Below are 21,101 nucleotides of genomic sequence, written 5' to 3'. Positions count from 1 at the left end.
ATTCTTGTCATTTTTACTTTCGTGCTTATATGTATTTAAATGACACTGTTAACATCTTGGATACACTATTTTGACTGAGTGAGCTGCTTTAAAATATTGCAACTATTTGAAAATTTAACTTGAATAATGCATGGAATAAAGGTGTACTCTTTAGACTCTGCTATTAGAAACTCTGTATCATAGTTCAACAGCGCCCTCTTCTGACCACCAAAAAACATCAGAACGTTAAAATTTCTTAAAAATCTGCTTCTATCCAAAAAGGTAACTTAATATTCCTGTGCCTCTAAATAGTTACATTTTTTTACACTTTTTTTTTCATGTCCAGATCAAAAGAAATATTCTATATGGGTTTTTTTACTTTAAAGAAATACACACGCACATGCATCCCTCTTCCTCAAACTTTTACTTAAATCATGTATTTGCTAATAGGAAAAAAACTTTCCATAGTAACAGCAGTTCACCGTTCCATTATATATTGTTAAACCAGAAAAATATATTATATTATGTTATGTTATGTAATGTTATGTTATGTTATGTTATGTTATGTTATGTTATGTTATGTAATGTTATGTTATGTTATGTTATGTTATGTTATGTTATGTTATGTTATGTTATGTTATTAGATTCATATATTTGGTGGGGAGGAATGAATGCAATGTAGAGTGGAAAAATCAAAGCTTGAAGCATTATAAGCTTCAATTTGTTGAATGCAAATATTAACTGAGATTTTTCCACTCTATAAATGTGATTCCCATTGATGTTGGAGTAAATCAAGCATCAATAAGTATATAAGTAACAAATTCTGCAGTACAGTTTTCCCCTGGCTACAATCCAGAATCCTAGAGCTTAGACTCCTATCATAAAGCATATGGGGGAACACATCTGTCATATTTCAGAATGACATCCAGCACCAGTAGGACAGTTCTTGGGAGCTACCAACAGCTAGGATTGCTGTTGAGATGTCATCTAAAACTAGTAACTCAGGATAGATGACAAATTCCCCTTTGAATCTCCACACGTGTAATTCACTCAGAGGTGCTCTACTTGAGATCTGCTGCCCAGAGAAACAGCTATCAGCTATCACTCAAAGAAACTCTAGCATCCAGCAAGCCAGAAATCATTGTATTCTTTTTCCCTACCTTTTAGTTATCTTTTTTTAATAGTTAAAATGCTTCTCTAGTATATTTGAGATCAAGGCTCCATTCTTTCCTTCAGTAAAACCTGACACAAGAGAAAGTGAAGAGCAGTTATGTACAACCTATATGACTCAACTACTAAATCCAGGAAGAAGTTCAGCCCCTGAAATCTGATCAGAATTTAAGAATCTAACGTCTGGAGATATTTCAAATGTCTCTGTCTTCAGCTGTTTAATGTTCTTTCCATGAAGGATCCAATTCTGGAGGTCTGATTGGATATTTTTTTCATTCTCTGTATGTAGAATTAAGTTTTACATGAAAACTCACTTGGAAACAGGTGAGAACTATGAGAAGACATGCTTCGAGACTAAATTATTTCATGGCAGTTTCTATATGATTGAACAGAAATAGGTGACTACCTTTCCTCTTTCTGTAGAGCATGGTCTTTAGGAATATACAGGCTATTGACAGAGGAAGCCTAACACACTGAGTCCGCGCAGTCAAAATAATTACAGAAATATTTATTTTTTGAAAGCATAGGCATGATTCCTTACCAGGACCAAAGCAATTTCACACATTCCAAGTAGAACTCACTTGTGACATTTTTAATTTAAAAAAAGGAAACAAAGGAAATTCCAGTAGAACTACAAGGTTTTTTTTATAAATATAGGGTTAAATTTTAAATTTGTTTGAAGCACCACTTTAATCAGATAGGTATTTTTGGTCATTACTGAGCGACTCTTTAGTTATACTATTAGCCTCACAAAGTACTCAACTCTCTCTAGGTTTCTTCTTAGCAGCTTCCTTTACGGTAAGAGATATTATGAATACTTTGTCTTTCTTTTTAAATGTACAGAACACATTCTTTCCTAAAATTATATTAAAAAAAATTAAGAACCTGTGGGGTTTTTTTTGACTGATACTGAATCAGACAGCTCTCTCAGATGTATACAACAAGATATGCAATGAATGCACACTATTTTCATATGCATACATATCTTAAGCCAAAGCCCAACACTTGTTATCAATGTGTTTCCTCTAACTGTAAATATTAGTTCTACTAGTACTCAAAACTATCAGGAAAGTGTGATAAGTAGTCAAATCTATTTATGCACAGAAGAATGTAAGCATATGCAAACTTACTTTGTTCATTTGGCACGTATGAGCAAGTTTGGGTCGAGAATTTGTATTGCCTTGTTGTCACAGTATTATACTTCAGGAAACAACCTCTGCTTATTAAATCACTTGATTTCCAGAAAGATTTACAAGTTTTTTCTGTAGTCAGAAGCACAATCTTACTGAAGTCATGGATACTTTTAAATTAATCAAATTAGTTTTCTTGCAGAGTAATGATTTTTCTTATTCTTTCCTTACTCTTAAATACTCTTGAATATTCCCTTATGCGATCCTCTTGCATATTCTTTCTTTTCTCTCTCTCCAAAGATTCACCCAACAACTTTGTGTTTCATATATATGATATACATCTGTTTTTCAGGGAAACTTCCAGGTCTGTTGTAGGATTCTTCTGAAAGTTTTTATCTTTGAAGTATTTTTAATTTCCTCAAGTCTAAAGATTACTCTTCTCATACCTTAAACCCTAATGAGTTTAAATGGGCCTGCCCATCAGAATGACTCAGTTATTAATTCTGATCTTAACACAGAGTTTTAGGACATAGTTTCATGATCATGCTGTTACTAGGCTCTTGCTCATCTCTTAGAAAATTCAAGGTTTTTTAAACCATATAACTCCAGTAAACATTCTAAACATAGGTGAAAAACCTGAGAGAATGTCAAAGGGGCAATAGCTCAATGAGCATGAATTCCTTTTGACATGCAGCATGTATCAAGAACCTCACAGAAACTCCAGCAATTATCATATAAAGGACCACAAACGCAACTTTTTAATCCACTTCTTAGTGTAATGTTCTGTCTGAGACGTCTTCCATCCTACTGAGCAACTGAATTTCAGAATGTAAGAAAGGAAATACAAAAATAGGTTGTCAAAAGGGACACTGTCAAGCTATTAAAAAATAAACATATAAACATGAATTAAATGTTTATATTTTTATTTAAAGAATAATTCAGATACAAAAATAAAAAACAGGTGTATTTCCAATATTTTCCTATAATTGACTCCATTACAGATTTAAAATTAATAATATCCACGAATGATCAATATGACAAGCTCAAGCACGCTTATTTAGTTATTTCTCACCTAAACCTATCTGTCTACACTTCAGTGAATGAAGTGGTAAATTTTCAAAAGAATGACTCTATATAGGAATGTTTTTATTAAGAGTAAATGGTCACATGTTTTATGAGGAGGACTGTTCTGGGCTAACAAAAGAAATATTTTTCAGGACCTTACAGAAAATGTTCTGCTTTACAGTGTTTTTAGTATTAGAAACCACTTCTATAAATTCATTCCTCAAAGAACTTCATTTTATAAGATACCTTATGAAGGTTTGGTGAGAGGCACTATTTTGCTTCAACTGCCAATTACTCCTTTGGGGCCCTGCATAAATCTATTATGAAGCACTGTAATGAATAATAAAACTATATTATCAGACTAAAAATTATTAGGGAGCATTTATCACCTTCTTCTACCTGAAATCATATAGAAATTCCAACATCAGCAGGAAGCCTTATGAATGCCAGGTGATTTGAATTAGAATGCGTTAATCAGCCATTTCTAAGCGGGATATCCCATGATTTTAAGTTTTGCAGTTATAAGTCCTGCAATTTTGTTCTGCATACAGTATATTGCACTATATGCTGTTTAAGCCTCTTTCTTAAAACTGAATGGAATTGTTCTATATATCACTGTTAGCAAGAATGGACAGAACAGTGCTAACTGTTGTGTAGTATATTGCAGTTATGTTCAAATTCCCAGTCAAGTTTTAGAGCTTAGTCCTCAATACTGGTGACAGTTAGATAGCAAGTATCTCTAGGGTGTGGGCTAGGATGATAATGGTTGTGGGGATAATTTCTACATGTCTGTCATATTCCTGTAATGGAAAACGTAAGTTAATGGTCTTTGTGAAATCTCTTCCCTAGTAAATCCTGAAGTACACAGAATTTCATCCTTAAGCAATACCTCTTTTCAATCATTCACAACCTTTGAATCTCACAGAAAATGCTTATACAAGGGAAAACAAATGACAGATATTTTAAAACTGTTTGGGAATAATATGTTTTTTTTCTTGCAGCACACAAATACTTCCGTTTATTTATTGACATATTATTAGGGAAGATTCCTGCCAAGAAGTGACTACTACCAAACGCAGAGGTTGAGAATAGTACAAAGATCTCTTACAGAACTTCCTCCAAATTCCTTCACTTTACTGATAACTGTGATGTTTAAGTTTCACCACAATCATCTATTAAACTGGACTGCAAGGAAAATTTCACTTGAGTTTTCACTCTGCTCCTTGTTCGACTTTAGTAATACTGCTAGTTTTCTATGTTAAGGCAGCATGACATACTGTGTCTCCCAGACCTCATTGTTTCTTGTCAAAGGAAAACACCAGCCTGCAGCTGGCAGAATTTGTCCTCTCAATTGCAAATGTAGCAATTAATGCAACTTTGTAATATAAACAAGTTCAGTGCCAAGCTTCCCCTTGTCTCATTTTAAGAGAACTACCTATCTTATGTTTATTCACCTGGTAAAACTACAATTCTTCCTTTCTTGTCATTTATAAATAGTGCTAAATTACAGCATTTTTATGATGATGGAGCTACTAGGCAAACTCTGAATACAAAAGTTAGAAGATTTTCTGACACCCTAATTTCTCCCGATCATAACAACAGCCATTCAAATATTTTAGCACCAGATTTGACAAGAACAAAAATAGACTTTTTTTTAATCTGTCAGAGAAGATCTATTTAGGGATTGGAGTCAGAAAAGAAAAAAAAAACCTCAAACAATCTCTAAAGGTAAGTATAATTGGAGGTCTGTGTTCTTTATATGTTTGGAAAACTCATGGAATCATAGAATCATAGAAAGCTTTGAGCTGGAAGAGACTTTAAAGATCATCTAGTTCCAATCTCCCTGCCATGGTACAGTATCTGGGTGGGACATCAGTAATTTTTGAGATGGTGATTTATTAGTTTATTTTGACAGGTTGTTTTATACTTCCAAATTGTAATGAGGGATATTATAACCCTTGAAAAATGAGACATTTGAGTTTACTTTTGCCACATCTTCTACATAGGTATAATCTAGGCATAGAGTCTGTGAGATTATTAAAAAAAATATTTTATTTTCTCAGAAAAATGAGGAACTCTCTCTTCTTCTCATGTGATTTAAATTGAGTATATCAAAGTCTGAACTTATTGTTTTAAGTATTCAATGATGAAATTTCAGGCTTATAAATCACCATCTCAAAAATGGGCACCCCCAAGTCCTCCTCTGCTGGGCTGCTCTCAATCATAACATCCCCCATTGTGTACTGAAACCACGGACTGCCCCAACTCAATGTGTAGGACCTTGCACCTGAACTTCTTGAACCTCATGACATTCACACAGGCCCACTTGCCCAGGGATCTTTGGTGGATTGTTGGTGTCTAGATACTACAAAGACAAAGGAAGGGCAATCTGCGCCCAAAATCTTCCTATTGAGATACTAATACAGAAAGGACAAAAAGCTCACTAGTATGCTTAATTCTTTGCTAACAACAGTGTCAGGATTTGACCTGCAAGTATATTGATTTACGTGCATTTATTACCATTTTATTTTCATAGGACAAAAACACATCAATATGATAACATAAGAGATCATACTATAGTAAGATGTATCTTTATAAAAGTGCTGTAATTTAGACACTATTAAAATTCCATAAGAATTCTCTATTGAATAATCTCTGAAGTCCATATTTATAGTATTATTTGACATCTGTAAATTGGAAATCTGAATAAATCTCTTCCTGTAATTCTATTCAGAACTACTAATTCAGAGAAGAAGGTGAAAAAAATGAAATAGTGCACAAGCAGAAGAAGCTTATCCTTATGACCTAAACCACCAAAATGAGACTGTATTCAGGTTTTTCTTCCTAGCCTTAAGAAACAAAGTTCCTGTAGTTTTACTACAGAGCACTATAAACATGTTAACAAGAACACTGAATTTTCTTTCTCTTAGAATCCTTGCTGTTGCCCTTCTTCACAAATGCTTAGCATTTCCATCCATCTGCCTTTGGCAGTATTGCTAACACTTCGTTGAGCCATAAAAGCACTCTAAAGCAGCCCACCTGTCAGTCTGGTAGGAAAGAATATGCAGGATTTCTCTTTTTTGCTATTTTTTCTACTTTATCTCATTTTCTGCAAAACAATCTCTTTTCCTCTCTCCTATTAGTATTTAAATATGTTTTAATATTATTCTATTGATCAAAAGCATATTTCTTAACAGTCATTACCATATACATTATATAAATTCTAAAACTTCTTAGCCCCATTCATATGGGATGAAAAGCAGACTTAATATTTGGAAATGCTTCTTAAGACAGATCTTATGAAATTAATATTTTTGCGCTTTGTGAAAAAATAAAAAATATTTAAAAATATTACTGTATTAATAGTGGTTGGTTTTTGTAAAGAAAAAAATCTCATTTTCTCTTTTGGTTTAGAAGAAAACAATAAAAAATTAATTTACACTGTTTAAGCAAAGAATACCAAAACTCAAGATGTAAGCTTTTTTAAAATTTTTAAATTACATAGAAATGTTGCAAGTCTCCATCAGGATCATAATTTCTTCAGAAAATTTGTTTTCAGATACATACTTTTTCATATTATGCATCATAGTACAGTGCTAAATTTTGTCAGAGTAAAGGGATTGTTATTACAATACAACTATTTTTCATAAAATATATATTTGCCTATTGCATTTATGTGAATATGTATATTAAAATATATTTGAAAATTGAATCGTGACAGATAATCTCACTAGTAATTGGAAATCAATGATGAGCTTGGCTTTAGGACTTAGTCTGGTTCAGAGATTAAAAAATGTTAAAATTTGTTATTGTGTAGGGCTTTTTTTGTAATTGCTTCAATGATATTATGAACTCACTAGAAATTATGGTATATATTTAAAACTGGAATATAAGAATTTATTTGAGATATTTTAATAGTAAGATATCCTATTACAATATATCATCTTTATTTTCAGTGAGCATGCTGAATAGCCTAGCTCCTGTTTTCAGATTATCCTTCAAATTATATTCTGAAAATATAGTTGAATCATATTAATAAAGGCAGGTTTAGCACAGGTTCGCAGAGGAAAGAAAGATTCATTCTTTCAAGAAAAAAAATAAAGAGGGATGACTATATATTTGTTAAAAGAAGCCATAAACAGTGTCTTTGCTCTGTAAAACCTTGCAGCACCTCAGTGTGATAAGGCAATATTTTAAAATGGGTCCTTAAAGAAATTATTTTCTAAACACAACTTGTAGGTACTAGCTCTAAGTTTTAATTAATAACAAAACTTTTTTTTTTTTTTTAAATCGTATTTTCCCTGTGTACACTGTGCAACCAGTAATTTGAGGCTTCAATGCTACCTGCATCTCTCCATTTCAGAGAAGTAAATGCAGGGTTCTTGTGACAAGGAACAGACTGGCATCTTTTTCAATAACTGTTCCTTAAGCTTTCAAGTAAATGCCAAGAGAGGTTAAATAATCTTTAAAAACTATCAGAAAGTACCATACAACATGGACTGTGGTTGTCCGTTTTATTTTATAACTGCTTTGTCAATTGCATAGCAAAAGTTTTGTTGTTACTAAGCAAAATGGGGTTTGCACTACAAATTGACTCCAACTACTAAGTTTTTTAATGAGACATGGCCTAGGAGAGTTTAAAGATTTATGTGACCTTATAATCTCAACAGCTTCTAATTTTAAGAATATTTTTTATGTGATTGACAGAATGTAGTTACTCTACATCTAATTTCATTACTCTCCCAAACTTAAGCAACTGAATCATTGCAAATTATAAAATGATTGTGTTGACTAGTATCAAATCAAGATACTACTAGTGGCTGACTCAATTTTATTACATGTACATTTCAATTGTATTACAGTCATTTCAACTCTGAATATATAGAAACACTGTAAAATACCACTTCTGATCTGTTTACCTGTTTGTCACAGCTACTTGTCTAATTGCTGACTAAGAATCTTTGTAAACCAGACTAGAGATGAAATTAAAATAATTATTTTCCTAAACTTCTGGAAATTTGTAAAAAATTCAGAACAAGCCTTGGACTCTGTGTGAAGGATATCTTTGTTACTGGATTTGGGAGTGCTTCCAAATTTTCAGATAAAGAATATAACATGAGCATATCTTTATTTTGTATGAGAATACAACTGCAACAGGGGAACATACCAGCTCAGAACCTCCTCCAACACCCTTTTAGAAATAATGAAAACCTCAACAGTCTATGGAAATGTGGTGGCCTCAGTAATTATGTGCTAAGGTCAGAGGATCAAGATTACTCTGTGTGGCACAGCATAAAAAGCAATTGTAAACAATAAGACTAAAGATCTCTTACACTGTACAGAGATACCAATGTTAATACTACCCAATTTAATGTAAAATGCTTCACAGGCATGGTTTTAACTGTGAGTAGTCATAAACAGAACTTTCCACTGATTCAAACTTTTATTAGTGAAGTGTGCATGTGTTGGATATTTCTCCTCATCTCCAAAAAACCCTTTTCTGAAAGTAGAAAAGCAAAGATTCACACCTAGAAAATAAGAAGGAGTAATTGTGAATATTTGCATCTGACTTGTCTACCACAGAATTCCTTCATAACATCAGCTTCTATCTGTAAAGAGACCAAAAAATGTGCAGAGAGCTACACTGTAAAAAATCTCAAATAGATTAATGGCACCATGCATGTCCTTGCTAAAAATATCTTTCAAAGTAAAAAAAAAAAAAATAATGTATGCTTACAAATATTATTTAAATTATTAGTATAGGAAGACTGCAAGAAGAAATAGAGGCAAGCAATAGAAGAGAAAGGAAAATGGCAAAAAGCCAGAGACAGGGTATAGGCTTTACATTTGAGACAAAAATGAAAGGTGCAGGCAACAGTATAAATTGGTGGTATATTCCTTTAGAAAGGCAAAACAGAAGATGAAAATGGAGTATAAAAGCTAGGAAAGAAAAGATGAAACAAAGACTTGAGGTGACAAGAGAGGGATAATAGGGCAGGCGAGCAGCAGTCAAACCATGTCGTGTAAAGACAGAAAAAAAGACATAGGACTGGAGAAAATAAGTTAGATCTAGATCATAAAAAAGCAGGATTGCAAAGATAACAGAAAGAAATATTTGACATGCTGAAAAAAAGAAGGAAAAAAAAGGAGTAAAAGATAACACACTGCTTAGTAAAAGAAAAGAATGTCTAATACTGAGTTGCGTAAGAAAGCATTATGCTGTGTACAATATAAAGCAGCATATTGGAAGATATTAGAAGAACCTCATGATGTTCAAGAAGGCCAAGTGCACATCCTACCTCTGGGCCAGGGCAGTCCGCAGTTTCAATACAGGCTGGGTGATATTGTGATTGAGAGCAACTCTGCAGAGAAGGACTCAGGGCTGCTCATTGATGAGAAGCTCAACATGAGTCAGCAATGTGCACTTGCAGCCTGGAAAGCCAACAGTACCCTGGGCTGCACCAAAGGAAAATTGTCCAGCAGGTTGAGGGAGGTGATTCTCCCCTTCTACTCCACTCTTGTGAGAACCCAGCTGGAGTATTGTGTCCAGTTCTGGAATCCTCAACATAAGAAGGAAGAGGAACTCTTAGAACAGGTCCAGAGGAGAGCTGTGAAGATAATCAGAGCACTGGAGCACCTCAGCTATGAGGACAGGCCAAGAGAGTTGAGGTTGTTCAGCCCGGAGAAAAGAAGGCTCTGGGGAGACCTCATAGTGGCCTGTCAGTACCTGAAGGGGCTACAGGAAATACTAGGGAAGTTGTGGATCCCTGGAAGTGTTCAAGATGAAATTAGATGGGGCCTTGAGCAGCCTGGTCTGGTGGGACCTGTCTCTGCCCAAGTCAGAGATATTGAAACTAGATGATCTTTAATATCCCTTCCAACCCAAACCGTTCTGTGATTTTATGATTCTATGATTCTAAGATTAAGGGGTTATTTTCTGTAATACGGGAGGATTTTTTAGGTTAGCTAACCTAAAGGCAAATGAACACAATTAAAGTTTTGAGAAAATATAATTAAGAAATTAAGAAAGGAGAAGTCAATGGGAATAGATATCAGTGCGGGAAAAAATTAACACCAGTGCATATGTTATCTATTACATTTTTAAGCCTGAAATTTCATCATTGAATACTTAAAACAATAAGTTCAGACTTTGATATACTCAATTTAAATCAATTGAGAAGAAGAGAGAGTTCCTTATTTTTCTGAGAAAAGAAAATATTTCTTTAATAATCTCGCAGAATGTATGGCTAGATTATACCTATGTAGAAGATGTGGCAAAAGTAAATTCAAATCTCTCATTTTCAAGGATTATAATATCCCTCATTATAATTTGGAAGTTTAAAACAACCTGTCAAAATAAACTAATAAATCACCATCTCAAAAATTACTGATCTCCCACCCAGATGCTGTTAGTTCCTCATTTCCCTGAAACTAAATGTTGTCCACTGGCCTTTCAGTAGTAGTTGTAATAACATGTATCACCCTTCTTGTCTAGCTTGTCATAGTCAGCTATAATGGCTATGAAAGAAAAAGGCTTTATACACGAAAATACTGCAGCAGCAGACAGGCAGAGATAATAGGGAAATCAGGAGACAGGAAGATTGTCTTTATGTCTACATTCTTATCAAAGTCATATAATGACACTATGTACAGTTTTACCTCAAAGGAAACAACATCACCCAAGCATTCAGTATGGTGGCTATGGGAACATGACCCTTAAACATGGTAAGATGTAGACAAACGTTCCTGTAAGGAGAAGTAAATACTCAGTATGTCACAGTTTCCCATTTACAGCACTCAAAGTGTTCTCTTCTGTATTTCTTGTGAAACATATGTGAACACTGTGTCCAGAAATCTAAAGCTGAGCAGCTAAAGGCATTGAAAACTAAAAGCATACCTGGCAGATTTACCCAAATCTGAAATACAGATTAAAGAAATACCATCGTGTTAAGATTCCAAGTCAGCTATAGCTTTCTGTGTGGGGAACAATGTAAAATATTATTAATTTCTTAATTCCATGATAACATTGTTATACTGGATCAAATACGTTATGGAGAGACAGGATTTTTACAATCTGAAATAAACTCTGAAACTTTCAATTTATTTCATATTTTATAAAGATATTTTGTTCAGATTTTTTCTTACTTCCAGTTGAATTTGGTATCCCACTTAATAATTCTGGGAACAAAGTGATGTCAAGGGATAGAAACTGGAATTCTGACCTCTGCTTTAGATTGCATAAGAGTCAAGAGTTTCTCTACCTTAAAACTACAATACACAGTGCTCTGTTTGCCCTGCATCTGTCACAAGCAGTCATATCTGTCATTACGGTTGAAAATTCTGGGGTTTTTTTTCAAGGTGATTTAAACCGGAAAGGGATTAGGAAATATATTTAATTTTAAATTATTGACTGACATGGTTCTTTGTAAGGGTCACAATTATTTTTTGCTAATATAAAAGCATTGTCACTGGATGCTGAACTCTAAGGCTGTGTCAGATGAAGCTACCACTCTGCTCAGTGCTGTAGCAGGTGTTTGTAGTAAGCGATCTGTTCTAATTTTGACACTGTGACTATTTCATACAATACAAAGCAGAGGCAGCCAGTTATAGTTCATCTTTCATAAAAAACACTACATACTCTTAATATATACAATATTTTGTAAAGATTTTTTTTTCATTTTTAGACCTTTTCCTAATGAATACATATTTAATTCAATCCCCAAATAATTTGCTAGTATTTCCACCTGATTTTTAAAATTAAATTAATTTGTAACAATTAGCAGCTATATGCTGTCTCTCAACTGGTGTACTGCTTTCTAGACAGCATATGATTTAGCTTTTTATATAACATCATGCCCGTTTCAAAGGTAACATAGAAAGAGTTAAACCCCAAACATTTATCCAGGTATGAATGGCCTAATATCCTGAAATGCTGCAGGAAATAAATAGTCCCATGTAATTTGGTTGTTTTGTAGTAATTTAGTTGAGGTCTGACCTATTCTCTGTACTACTTTGGGAAAGCTTCTATACTTAGCACATACTATTTTCTTTTACAAAGTCAATACTTCTTTGCTCTGCTGTGAGCTCAGTTCTGTATTCTCTTGCTACCTTCTTCAGTGAGCCAAGGCTATTATTACTTTTTATACTGTAATAGTTGACTGCTGCCCAGCAGCCCCCAACCACCTCAATTCCCTCTGCTTCTCAAGGCATAAGATTGGAAACTGCCTTTGCTGCCACTTTCAGAAAGTTGTTGAACCCAAAAGGTTAAAAAACCTTGTTAAATGCCTCAGGAGACAAAAAAACTGATCAGAGATGTAGTACAAAATCCATGATCATCCAATGCACTAAGAAAGCAATCAAACTACAAACTATAAAAGAAAAATGACAGTAACGCAATGCAAGAGGTACAATACTGATTTTTATGCATGAAAATCTGTGGACAACAGGAATCTAAAGGCTGTCAAAGGAAAAAAATCTGGCTATCTTAAAACTACTATATAATGTATCACCCTCGGATTGTTATGTAATTTCTGCATTTGCGGAAGGATATTGTAAAAATAATTTATTGGTTTCAACTACAGAAAAATAAAATAATCATAAACTGTTGATATATTTAGATTTTATTTTCTTCTTGTAGCTACATTTTAGCCAAACAGCAACAGAAACTTTTCTAATTATTTTCTACCAGTTGTAGGAAATGAAGTACAAGTCTGGGATGTACAGAGTTTTGTCCATGTTTGTCCAGTGCCTCTGCTGAAACACCTACTAGTAGTGATTCTGGCTGGAGATCAAGGTTAAAACATCCAAATTCAGGCACCTATATGCAAGTCTATATGGTTCATTACAGCTTGAACTTCCCTTTATAAACAATAGAAGACAAACGGCAGTTAAGATGTACAGTTTTCTATACTTCATCAACTTTATTGACTTGGTCACGATATTCCTAAAGTTGTTCAGACAAATATTTGAATATAAAATTGCCACAAGTTCTTATGAAATAATTTAATAATTGACATTCTTCTTCAGTATTTTACACTTATGTCTCTGCCTTTGTATTCAAAATAAATCTCAGAATCTACTTGAAACTATTGTTTACCTTCTGCCTTATTAATGTCTGAACTTCTCTAACTATGAATTAACTCCAAGTTATTGAAAAGAACATAATATAATTCATTCCTTAAAAAAATAAGATTAACAATGATTCATTGATTCATTAAAGGTACACAAATCTTTGAATTTGTTCCCTTGAGCTGAAGTTATTCTGTCTGAAATTTCAAGGACAATTCTCATATTAGTCTTTATACAATATGTCACAACTTAGAACAAAATGTACACTAATTAGACTGTTTTTGACAAGTATCAAGCTTTCTGATCTACAGATGTTTCCGTAAGACTGATTAGAACAAAAAGTTATAATAATTCTCTGTTGTTCTCCACTCATTTTTGACATGAGAAATTACAGGTCCTTTTTCGTATACGAACTGGAGAAGGACCTTATTATGAATATTCCAGTGCATCTGCATCATAAACAATCTTTGTATTATGTTAATGCAAACAATCGTTTGTGCTGTTGTGGCTTAAATAGACAAGGCTTTGATAGGTTGCTGAGTGGTACCCTCCTGTTGTATCCTAAATTCCTCCTCAGAGGGGAAATTTAGGTACATCTGGATCCATCCCAGTCGTACATTTGTTCTACAGATAGGAACTAAAGGATTATGTACATTTGAGTTAGCCATCAGTCAGAGTTAGTGTTATCTATGAGAGTACTGTCACCCACAGGGTTAATACTTCCTACCAGAGAACAAAATCAGTTATCAGCACGCGCTCCTCCTGCCTTGTTGGATGTTACCCAGGAAAATCAGTACTGACTTAAGCATGTATATATGATCATTTTTAACAGCTTATAAGAATCTAGCCCAGCAAGTAAATTTATCAATGGTAATTCTGAAGTTGTTTGTCACTTTAAATAAATTACCTGCTATTTCAGCATTATGAAACAGTCTCAGTGAAAGTCCTTAGGACTAAGATGTTTGAGAAACCTCTGATTAGCTTATCAATGAATGTAATAAGTTCATGTATATTATAAATACTTACCAGTTCAAATAGAATTTCTTTATTTCCTTTTTGTTGTGAAAATCAGAGATATCCTTAGTAAGGGCTAGTTATCAGCAAAAACAATAGGATGTTTATGAACAGCAGCATGAGGATTTGAACTCAGTCCTACCATAAGCCAGTTAACTGTCTCAGTTACCAAGTTAATGTTTAATGTCTTGCTTACAGAAAAAATTAAACAGGCTTAGTTTCATCAAAGCCATGCTGAATCAGGATTTTTATGTTTTAGCACATTTTATGCTACAGAGAAAAAAATTCTATCCATATTTGTTAATGATGTAGTCCTTTAAAACATTTATTCAATTTTTTTCTTAATCTTTTATTTCTAAAAATTTCTATTTCTATATTACTTAAATGTCCTGTTTCTCATGCACCCTTAGATGTTTAAACCAAAAAATTATTTTTTCTTAATGTACAATGCTAGAGTAGGAAAATTAGTCACACATCATCTTAGAGAAGAACATTCTGGTCGGTTGAAATCTTAATAAACCTTAAACTATAGCAACTTTCTGTGTGTTCTTTTTAGGACTTAGTGTTGTTATGCAAGCAATTCTCTTTCAGAATCAGTTTCTTTCTTACTTAATTCAATATTCCTGATTTCAGGCACCAATAAAAAGCACAGAAGACAATAAAATAATGAAGCTACTGGGACAACAGAAAAAAAAAAAAAGAAAATGTATTCTGTTTCTAATATGACATTAAGAATATATAGGTGAAAATTAAAATTTCCTCTCAAAAGTAAGAAGAGTTTAAACATTATATTTAATAAATGTGTGTAAGTAGTCCAATATATTTCCATGAGGCAGATATATTTGAACATTAGAATGAGCTTTTCCTCCCACAGACAGAATATGCTCAATATGCAGTCTTCCTTTTTATTTGCTGTTTATAGCCAGCCCTGCTATAAAAGTTAAAAAGGAAGGGATTTAAAATAAGAAAAAAATAAGGAAAAAGAAAATGCCTAGACACAGCCTGCAAGCCTGTAATACTAAGAACAAACTCCTCTTGTGTCACTTCGGAGTCATATGTCCTGAAGTTGCTAGCTTTGCGCAAACATTATTCATAGATACTGAGATTGTTAATGGATTAAATATCTCCTTCATAAAATAAATGTCAGGGGTGACATGTTGCAAGAAGGCACATTTGTCAACAGTGGTCCAGAAACTGGATCTCTATTAGTATGTGATCTCATGCATTTGTCCTGTCAGCCACAGTGCACGTAAGACAGTAAATGATGACCTGAACTATGAGCTTTATGAAATTGGGCAAACCTGAAGACAGCTTTATAAGTTTGTAATTCAGGAAGTGAAGGAGACAGAAAAAGAAAGTGGCTAGGCTGGAAGTCTTCAGGCAAGTAATGAAGACTTTCTTGATAGATCTGTGTAGCAGCTCACAGCATATGTTACAGATATTTGTCTGTGTACCTGAAAAGTAAGAATCTTCAGAACATGAGGAACTTCTCCAAATTCGTGTCACAACACCAAGCAGAAATACAACTCTACCATACAATTTTTTCCCTCAGAATCACACTTATAATTGTTTCCTACTAGTTATTCTAAGGCATGTTTTGCTGCAAAAGAACTTATAGGACACAAGGAGATTGCAAGGCAGCAGTGCTCCATCAGACTTGGCATGGATCAAAAGGGAAGTTCCAAAACATTTGTGATATATCACCTGAAACATAGGATCGTTGACCTTCTAGAGATATGAAATATGTTGATATACATTTCAGAGGAACAGGTAAGGATAGATGAGTAAAAAAACATATGATGGGAAGATGGTAGAAGGGGAAACAGGAAAAAAAAGACTGGATATTTAATCTCAGTAGAACACAAAAGCTACAACCCTAGACAGGCAGGGTGCCATCAGTCATCTGCTCTAAACAGCATGGTAAGTCCCAGCTCTTTCTGGCTTTGTATTGGAAATATGGAAGAGAATGCTCTCATTGCATCAAGCTGACATTGATCATGGTATTGGCAGATGGTTAGCGCAGCTGGTGTCAGAAGATATCTGACAACAAAGTATTAAACAAGTTCAAGAAAAGACAAAATTTTTCAGAACACAAGTTTTAATGAAAAATAATATACCATGGCTCCGTTCAAAATAATTATAAAGTGAGTCAGCAGAGAGATTTTCAGTGCAACAAGTGTTATATTTATTGATATATCAACTTGGCTTTGGGTTCACAAAGGATCTCATTTTTTTCTTGTATGGTTTCTTTACTACATGTAGAACGTCTTACACTGTTCTGATAAATAATTTAAATACACTCAAGAAAAATAAACAAAGGGAATCTGCGTGTGTTGTTTTTTTAATTATTTCTTCAGGTAGAATAATATGTAGACAGGAAAGCTCTTGTGAAAAGCACTGAGGAAGGATCAAACAACACTGCCTAAAAGATAATTATTCAGATATATCCAAAGACTTGATAAAAAGGCAAGTTAATTCAGTAGCAATATTTCCCTTGAGTGCTGTACTTACTAAATTGGGCTAAATTCAGAACAAAGATGCATCTGTAGTATAATACATGGATTTTTCTATCCAAATTGTTTTATAATAACATTCACACCTTTAAGTTATTCATCCCAATAATTTCTTTGATTATTTTATTTTATAAAAATCGTTGAGCGTTATGTCAAAAACTTCTGTTAGTTACAATCCTAAAAAAAAGCCCAATAGGGATAAGAATTGTACGTTTGAAAATCTGGAGTTTCTTTTATAAATTATGATTTTATAGGAAAGATATACATCTACAGTGGTGACATCATGTTTTCATTGAACTGCAACTTGGCAAATTTAACTGCTCAAACTAAAAAGTACCTTATAACATGTCTGCATGGTTATTTTAACAGGAAACTTCTTTATTGATGAAAAACAAAATCATTACATAAGCTTTACTTACACGATCATATGTTCTTTTTTTTTTTTTTGCAAAGGTCTTCTGACATCTGAATAACCAAAAGCAACAGTGGATTGTTTTCTTCTGTGTGAGCCAATAAAAGGGAAATGAGACACGAAACATGTCAGTGACTCATATTCTACTCAAATTTTAAATATCATATGGGGTAATGGCACAGAGTTGAAGGAATGTATTCAAAATAACATTACATTAAGTGCAATGTGTCTGCTTCCCTCAGGATATGAATAAATGATACCTGAGCCTCTGTGCAGTCTCTCTTCTGAAGAAACAAGGTTATTCATAAATACTATTTACTATCTCCCTCCTTCCCTTTCTGGTAAAACAAGCATTCCCTACAAAGGCCTGAGGGGGGGAGCTGGGCAGATGATTCTGTTATTGCCTTGTACTGAAAGTCTTGGAGCCTGCCAGGTCCTCGAGAAAAGGAAGCATATGCTTTTTCCCTCTGCTTAAAGGTTCCACTTCATAGCATAGGGTGCCACTTCGTAATCTCACGTGGCAATCTGCCAGGTCAGGAAGGCCGGAAGCTACTTGTAGAGTCAGGCTGATAATAATTTCAGGAGGAATACTTTCCCTGTCTTCCAGAATAGCCTAGCTAAAATGAGTTGTTCAGTGATTTTTTTTCCGGAACCTCCCTCAAAATACTCAAGTGATTGAGAAGTAGGCTAGTGTGTAATTTTTTCTTCTGAATTTTGAATTAGCAGGCGCCCAATTTATGCGTTGAGAGTCAGTATTCTCAGATCGAAGGGAATTTCTCTCCCATTGCTCTTATAGGCCCTAAGGTCTGTGGTTATAAGGGCTACTGACAGTGATGGGTGTGTTGCTACAAGTCATCCGTATGTGGGATCTTTGGCCTGGACAACTACAACACTCATGCTGATGGCTTCTTTTCCTTTACACTTTTCCCTTCCCTTAGGCTCATTACAAAGCTTATGGGCTGTTACTAGCAATGGCAAAATCATATGACAGGCATAAATGGTGACACAACATCATTTCCTCTACTTGTTTTTGGAACAAATTGAAACCAATGTCTTTTTCAAAGTTAGGAATTAAATTTAAGTGATTCCTTATCAATAAATCCACTTACATAGACAAAAGTTTAAATGCAGCCACCTTGTGACCGTGTGTAGATCCTTAAACATAAATTCAGAATCCTTAGTGTGTAAAATAAAGGAACAAAAATGATGTAGTAGTTTAGTCCTGGCTCTTTTTATAAAAAATGTAGTCTAATGTTAGTTTTCAATGAACTCAGTAGAAAAGTCTCTGCAGTTTTAATACAGAAAGAATTGTCTCTGAAAACTGTCTACAGAAAAAATTCTTTTCACCTGCAACATATACATTGATTTATAAGCTTTGACTTTATTTTTTGCTACTCATTCCACTGTAGCATTTGTAGTTATTTTGACTTGTAATATCATTGTACATAATAACTGGATGATAAAATATCAATAAATTTAGATTAATGTAGCAGGTGTACAGTCAGGAGTTCTAATGATAATTCTTTTTTTTAAGATTTTGAATTTCTAAATTATGAATTTTTAACACTTGCCTTGGCTTATTTAAATAACCTGAAGATAGACAGCAGCTTGTATATTCAGTTTACAGGATATCAGATTTTTCCAAAACAAAATATTCAATAGCAATTCAAATCTCATTTTGCTAAGACTGAAATAATAAATTGCCTGGAACCAAAAATTACACTTGAAAAAATTACATTTGAAATCACTTAAAATTGTAAATCCCTTGTTAAAATCCTCTTTTTATGCTGTAGTTCAATTTAACAAGTAGCATTGCTTCCATCAGCCAAATTGTCTGGGCATTGTTAAGAGGTATTCTTTGCCCAAGGTAATTGTTATTTGGCTAATGAACTATTTGGAAGCTATTGATGGTTGAGCAGAAAGTAATTGGCACAATGAAGAAAATAATTTTCTTGCAAATCAGACATCACAAATGGTTGCCTAGGGCCCTAGACCTGAAAACTTTCCTTTATGTATGTGCTTTAATTTACACATGAGTAATCCAGCTTCACTCAAAGGGAAGGCTATCTGTTTGCTTTTGTTTGCTTTATTTTTTCTACTGCTCATTACTTGTGTCTTATATGTAATAAATACTGGTGATCCCCATGTCCCTAGTGAATTTTAAATCTACATTGAATAGAGAGACTATAAAAGTGCACTCTATTTTCTAAAAACATATACATACTCCAGTAACAGTCAGGCTCCACTGTGTATATTTTATATACACACACATGCTCACAGATAACACAGACAGAAACATGTGCAACCTATCGGACATTCAATAATTAAATGTCTGTGTGATTAATATATTGATTGTAGAATTGATGAATAACAGGAATTAAATACTATTGCCAAAGATGAAGTGCAAAGAATTTAATTTTGAATATGAACACTGATTATGTAGAAAGACAAAAAAAGATTAAAGAATTTTCCAGAAATCAGTGAGATGATTGATTAAACTCTATATGCCTTTCTGGTTTAAGTGTTAATGAGTGGATACTTATAACAATCTATAAACTACATATATTACAAAATAAAATTTAACATTATATTATCCCTAATTATGATCAGAAAACCTTTTTTTCTATGTCTTTGAATAATTACACTATTCTTAAATCAGTTATTTTTGCTAGAAGCTATGTGCGTAGAACTTCTTTTAGACTTGGCAATCTTTTATGTGACATACTTTTTTGTAGACAAAAAAAGACTTGCTTTTATTAAATAAATTAAACACATAATAAGAAAATACTTGTTTAAAAATTGGGAAACATAAACACAGTTTGAAAAAATAAACTAGGAAGTTAAAAAAAAAGTATTTCACAACATTTATAAGTTATAAATCCATGAAATAAAACTTCTTCCTACTTACTCTCATGAAAATGAATTTGTAGAGCTGGTCACAAGGTTCATAATCTGAGCTATTGAAAGTGACTTATGTATTAATAGAACTGTAATACTGTCCTAAAAATGATAGCTATTATTCTTATTTATAAAGCATCCTGAGTGTGGAGAATGTTCAACAAGTAAAACTATTTGATGCTGCTACTTAACATAGCATCACTGAAATCTCACAATATGTATATATATTAATATATATGTATACACACATAAATTTTCAATATGTAATTCAACATAAATATTGACTGTTTTCTGTGTACTGTCTGTTGCCTGGTAAGAGTCAAATTGCTTATTAAAAGGATGAAAAAGATTGTATTTGATCTTTAAAGTGTAAGTCTGTTGCTAAGTCCAACACAGAGGAATGAAAGGTGGTATATTTTTAAATATAGCTTTTCAATATGATAGTCATGGATAGTCATTCAAATGAGGTTTCACCTCCCCCTAGTGGAAGGAGCTGTCTGTGATCAAACATCTGATTTCTTGCGTGTCCCCTTACTTCTGAAAAAAAATCTGTGACTGGATTATCTTTCTATACCAAAGCCATTAAGGCTCATTGGATCACATAGAATTTCTCACAGTAGTGGATACAACTATAATTTCCTCAGTAAAGCTTTAATGAATAGTAATAAGATTAAATAGGCATTTTTTTTTCAGGTAATTAGCAGTTTAAGTGACTGCATGAAAAGAGGAAATTCTCTTATCTACAGTTTATTTCTATGATTTCAAACTACATGTTAAACATTATTTTTAATTATCTCTCTTCCAGAATAATAAAGCAATGTATCGAGTTTCTATTTTCGTTTATAAAGAAGG

The sequence above is a fragment of the Phaenicophaeus curvirostris genome, chromosome 1 (assembly GCF_032191515.1).
Source record: "Phaenicophaeus curvirostris isolate KB17595 chromosome 1, BPBGC_Pcur_1.0, whole genome shotgun sequence".
In the NCBI taxonomy this organism is placed as follows: Eukaryota; Metazoa; Chordata; class Aves; order Cuculiformes; family Cuculidae; genus Phaenicophaeus; species Phaenicophaeus curvirostris.
The sequence above is the reverse complement of the archived record's forward strand: the minus strand, read 5'-3'. Positions refer to the sequence as shown.